Source organism: Mandrillus leucophaeus, unplaced genomic scaffold (genome assembly GCF_000951045.1).
Source record: "Mandrillus leucophaeus isolate KB7577 unplaced genomic scaffold, Mleu.le_1.0 Scaffold1089, whole genome shotgun sequence".
Lineage (NCBI taxonomy): Eukaryota > Metazoa > Chordata > Mammalia > Primates > Cercopithecidae > Mandrillus > Mandrillus leucophaeus.
Window position 1 is genome coordinate 876050 of NW_012099087.1, and position 6091 is coordinate 882140.

The 6091-nt window shown below is 39.4% G+C and overlaps 1 long non-coding RNA gene across 1 annotated transcript; it reads left to right on the plus strand.

Moving 5' to 3' along the window:
- The first annotated feature begins 1103 nt into the window (after window positions 1-1103).
- On the plus strand, window positions 1104-3298 carry LOC105544871. The gene is made up of 2 exons (XR_001006833.1): window positions 1104-2108; window positions 2850-3298. It is a non-coding gene; the product is annotated as an uncharacterized LOC105544871 (long non-coding RNA).
- The last annotated feature ends 2793 nt before the right edge of the window (window positions 3299-6091 follow it).

Below are 6091 nucleotides of genomic sequence, written 5' to 3' on the forward strand. Positions count from 1 at the left end.
GAGGGCCGGCCGCGGCACTGCGCCTGGCTCCACACCGCCCCGGCAGCTCCTCGCGGGGAACAATAGACTCGGCTCGCCGGGCTTAGGGTTCGTCTGCAATGTGCCGCACATTTCACACACACACACAAAGCCGGCGGAAAGGGGGGCGGCGCGGGGAAACGGCCACTACCGGTTGTTCCAGGGTTAGGGGTGGAGGCGATGTTCGCGTCCCCGGCCCGGCTGTTAGAAGGCCCGCCTCGGAGTCCCCGCCCGCCCGATAGAACCGGTGTGGCGCTCTGAAGGGAAAGGAAGCTCACCGGGGCAGCTACTCACGCTACGCAACATTCACAGATCGGAATAAAGTCAATGTGTTACCTTCTCTTTTTGTAAAGTCTAAAGGAATCGGCTTTTATGAGCCTTATGCTAGTATTTTGGGGCCTGGTTAGCACATTTTCTATGAATTATCCACACGCTAACTTTAGCAAACTATACGTTAAATACATTGTGAACTGTCTGTCCTAGTTCTGTGGAAATAGAGTAATGCTGTTAATACATCTTGCCGCTGGTTGGCTTCACATATCAAACTGGATTATTCTATGACCAAAGTTATGCAAGCTAACTAAACTGGTTGGGAAGCAATCTGTCGAACTTCGACAATAATTAACGTTTACATTTTTATAGTAAGGTCTCTTCAAGATTGCTGCATTTAAAATAAATATCGAATAAAACATTTTTCCTTGCTTTCAAATGTCTTAAATGTAATCCTCGTTTAAAATATTTTTGAAAGTTAAAAAAACCCTTTGTTTAAATGATAGTCAAAACATCTCAACAAATACTACCACCTAAATTTGCATTTACGAAGGGTGTTGGAGCCGGCTTTTTGCTACAAATGTTAAGATTACAGTACGTGAAGCGTATTATTATTCCCATTTTAGTGACGGCCACCACGGGCAAAGTCACTGCCTAACGCAAGGTCACAGGGTAGTAAGGGTCTGGATGGGTTATTTCAGGTAGTCGTTCCAATGGGAACATTGCTTTGGAGGTGAAAAATTATGTAATATAGTGCAGCGTGCTTCCGGTGCTCACTCTAGGAAACGGACTTATTTCCCAACTAAAGTTTGTCTCTTAAGTGGGGTCGGAATAAGGTTGTGGCTAGGAAGTTCCTGACACCCCAGGGCCAGTGAGTGTCTCGGAAGCCTGTGAGGGGCGGAGACCCGGCTCGGGGAGGTGGAGAAGCTCGGCGGCCGCGGGAGACTAGGGGTGAGACTGCTGTTAGGAACACTCGGTCAGCTGTCCCTTCCCCCACCCGTCCTCTTAGGGGGAGTGGAGATGTGGGCTCGGAGCTGCGTGGCCCGGGCTGTGCGGATTCCCTAAGCGCCGCACTTGCGCACAGCCCCTTACGTAACCGTCAGTGCCGGGGATTCCCTAGAGGGGGGTCATTCTATTCAACCATTATACACACCCCGGGCTCCTGCCGCCGCGCCGCCGCCGCCTCACAAAATGGCGGCGCCCATAGAGGAGACAGCGTCCGCCTCCCCGGCCCCATTTTGTGGGAGGTGAGAGATCTGTCAACACGGAAAACCTCTGCTGAGGATGCATCCGAGTTTGGAAACCCCACTTAAGGGATGGAGCCTGGGGGATCACATTAAACGGAAAATGCCAACGACTTCCACCTCTACGCATTTTTAGTTTTTCATTTTCTCGAAGGAAGCGCCAGAAGCCTGTGGGGTATAACTAGAGGGAGAACGGAAAGCTGAGGTGACTGCTCCGGGGACTTGCCGCGGCGCCTTAGTGGCTTTGGTTGCTCTTCCACGCTCCCGGCAGCTGACCGCGATCTCTTGGAGGGTGTCCTGGGCCACCTCGGCCGCGCCTGTCGTGCAATGAGACTTTTCTGTAGTTTTAAAATGCAACAGTCCACGGCCCGGTCGGCACCGCTCGCCTGAATCGTGGGCTTCGGGAAGCCTGGAGGCTGCTGCTCCAGGAACTCGTGGTCGGCCGGGAACCGGGGAGCTCGGTTGCCAGGAGCGGGCGGTATTCGTGGACTCCGGCGGCCCTAGCGGGTGGCGGCCGGGATCCGAGCTGGGGATGACGGTGCTGATGGAGCTGATGGGGCAAGAGTGGGAACGGAGGCACGTACACTGAAATTTAAATCGTCCGAGTTGGGACTTAAGATAGAAGGTTAATATTGTCTCAGGCTAGACTTAGAATGTCTTTTCTGGTGTCCCAGTCTGCAGTGGGCAAATCTATTGTCTTTATTTCTCATTTAAGGGCAGAATGGAGGGATGACATTTTTACTTTTCAAGAGGCGGTTTCCACTTTTATGTCACTGTTAATGTGTGTGTGTGCATACACTAACGTATACAATAGTGTGTTTTGCTTTTCAGAGCAAGTATCAAAGGCTAAAGACTTGGAGTGATACTAATGTTTAAAAGCCTTTTTTTAAGAAAAAAAAAAAAGATGTGATGAGAAACTGGAGAATTGACTTTTTAAAATTCCTTTTCTGTAGAAGAGGCTATCTTCAAAATGGAGTCCGAAAGTATATCTGATGAATAGAATTTAAATTCTTAACAGTGTATACCCTGCGGTCAAAAGCATAAACGTAAAACTTGATGTTTATCAGATTACTTACATTTCAATTTTCCTGTGATTAGAAAAATGTAAGACAAAAGTAAGCTATTAACGGTATTTGCTTGTAAGAGTAACGTAAAGGTTTAAAGAAAGGTTTGTTTGTTGAAACAGATATGCATCACAAGAATAATTTATTTTAAATGTTGTTTTCTAGTTGCAGCAATCATTTGTGTTTACATGACTTTTTAAAAAGGGGTGTTGTTTATGTTGATTTTGATCCTCGTATTTAATCTCTAGCGCAGAAGTTGAGATTTCTGCAGGCTGCGCCTCAATCACTAAGTTCCACACTCCATCCTCTGCCGCGCCAATCCTGGCATGTGGATCACCAAGATAAAATTTCTGGTCCTGTCTGTTCTTACTGATGTCCTTTAGAGTTGATAAATTTGATTGCCACTAATCAGTCTGTATCTCTTGCAAGAACACCACATTTAGCATCGAAGTAGAGTCAGAGTATATTTTTTATGAGATTGTACTAAAGTAACCTTCTATTATATTTCTTATTACCATATTGCATTTCCTGTAGTGGGCAGCATAGAGCAGGTGGATCCTGGCAAAGTAATGTTAGAGATGTGCTGACAGCTTTACAATAGATGTTCTCCAACTAATTTGAGAAGATACAAAATAAAATGTAGTTCGTAGTTTTCAAGCATTAATGGAAAGTGTTCCTATTAAAAAATTACCAATAACAGTGGAAATTGCTGCAATCCAATTTGTATAGTTTACTATTTTGGTGACAAAGTCCTTACGATGGGAAAAATGGAAAGTGTTGCTTTTGTAACTGCAAACGCTGCACACCGTAATTAGAGGTTTCTGTTATTTTATTTGAATTTTTCATTCTTACCATCAGTTTTAATATTAGTCTGGAAATTGTGATAAATTAATAATTCCCTCATTCAACTAAACCTTAAAAAACTACCCAGTTTCAAATCAAGCATATCAGGTGTATGATTACAACAGCTGAAATAACTTAAATTGAGGAATTGGTATGCCAACTCAGTGGAGAAATTTTGTGATTTTAGGTTATTCTAAGATTTAAAAAAATAGTTTGAATCGTTAAACAAGGCTATTGAAGTTAAATTGGTATTTCCTTAAAGATGATTTTAGAGAAAAATTCTTTGGCGAGATTCGAGAATGCCTTCATGGCTTCTCTTGCCTGTACCTATTGCTGTACTTTTTTATGTGGACTAATTTGCCTTATTTGAAAATTTAATTACAATATCAAATCCTAGATGAAGCCCTCCCATTCTTATGGTGATTCTAAGGGGTACTGATAACTAAGCTCTTAAAAGGTGAGGAAATAGTTTATTCTGCTGCAGATTAGGGTACTCTTAATACAGACACTCTGATGGTAATTCTAAGTAGTATTGATAACTAAGCTTTTAAAAGATAAGGAAGTAGTTTATTCTACTTCAGAGTAGGGTAATTTTAATGTCCTGAATATACTCTGAATCTTTTATAGAGAGATTTCTGAATGATTTAGCCCGAAAAAGCCTGATAAGCTTTGGGGGATTTTTTCCTTTTTTTTTTTCTCTTAAAAAGGAATCAGAAATGTGGGATTTTTTTTAAAAAATTATTTTCAGTGGAGATTATGCTTTGTACATTAAAGCCAGTTTGATTTTTAAGTGATAATTTTCAATTAAAGACTTTCTAATAAGACAACTAAAAAATTAAATTTTAGGCAATTATAATAATATTTTTTAGAGAAGCATTCCCAGATGTACTTTTGACAAGGAGTTGATTTTATTAGTTGTTTGGGTTGTTTAATCCAGAATTTTTAAAACTGTTATGGGTTTAATTTGCTACATTTGTCCATTCTTATTCATTTCCTCTGTTTTGGCCACTGAAAAGATGTCTAAAAACTGTGCTCATTATACACAGTTTATAGTATTTAATAGCTTCTGAAAACTTTAAGAGACCATACTAAACCGAGGAACTATTTATTAATGGTAATCTATATTTAGTAATAAATATATTTGTAACTAAATGTAGATTACTAAATCACTGAGTAAATATTTCTTGAATATTTGGACAAGAGGTGGGGGAAGGGAGAATGACTTGACCCTCGAGGAACTTAACTGCTACCTTTAACAGGTTATAATGAAGCTGGGCACAGTGGTACACAGCTGTAGTCCTAGCTACTCAGGAGGCTGAGACAGAAGGACCCCTTGAGCCGAGGAGTTCGCGTCTCTGTCTCTTAAAACAAAAAAGGTTATAAAAATATTCAGACTGGAGGGTTCAATACTTAAGCAGGGTCTTTACCACAGAGTTAAATTTAAAGTTCTGTTTAGAATGGTAACAAATTTAATTATGTACAAAACAGCATCACTTTAGTGTTAGTATCAGTGTTACTCAAAGTGTTGTAATAATGTTAATAACAAGCATTTAAATCACATTGTTTGAAAACTGGGATCTACAAAAAATATGATTCCAATAATTAACTTTTTAATTATGGGAAAGGCAAGGCAATGTTCAGTGAATGTAAAAAATATACTACTGAGCAAACAAACAGAAATTGTTTTAATGAATTTTGATTTTCTGTTTTAATTTTTTGGTACGTTGACTCTTCTTGACATAGCACTTTGCTATTAATTAAAAAAAATTAAACCCCAAAGACAAATTAATTCTGTATTTAATGCGGATTTAATTCTTGACTAGCTGTAATGCTTAAGGAGTTGGCAGTCTTGTTGGCAAAACAATAAAATAGGAATTAAGCTGAAATGCAAAACTGTGTAATAATTAGGTTTCATGAAAGTATATATAGTTTTCCTTAATAACTACATGAGTCAGTAGTGTTGACTTAATAATAATTTATTTAGCTTTTGCTTTTGTCAGAAAACATATCAGACTCTTCATATATAGCATCAAAATAGATATACAACCTGAGCCACTGTAAATTGTTGAAGCTTATTGCTATACATTAAGGGAAATTCTATCCAACAGTTCAGTATGAAAAATTTTTTAAAGGTGCTATGATTCTTTAACATGATTTGTAGTATGTAGAACTCAAGTATTCTAGAATAATATTTGTGTGGTAATGTACATGAGAAACATTTATAAACAGTCCTTCAGGTGTACAAAATAACTGACATAATATTTTGCATTTAACTACACTGCCTCCAAGTATTTTAAACAAAGATGAAAATTTTAGAGTATTGTGCTCTATTTTTATAACTGAATTTCCCTCTTATTAACAATACTGATAACATTTAGCCATCAATGATTACTGATAGCTTAAATAAGAGTGTAGTTTCTGTTTCTAATGTCTATTAATTTTAACCCCATTTAAAGACATTTCCTACTTATCATACTCAAAGTTAATCAGAAGTTAAATGATGGTCCTTCTGGTTCTCTGGAAACTGAAAAGAAGCTTCTCTTTCTTCAGGGTATGCAGAATTTTTTTTTCTTCCCAATGAGCTGAATCCATCCTTTACACTGCTATTTGCTAACCTCAATTGTTTTTCTGCTCCATTAAAGTTGAGGCCAC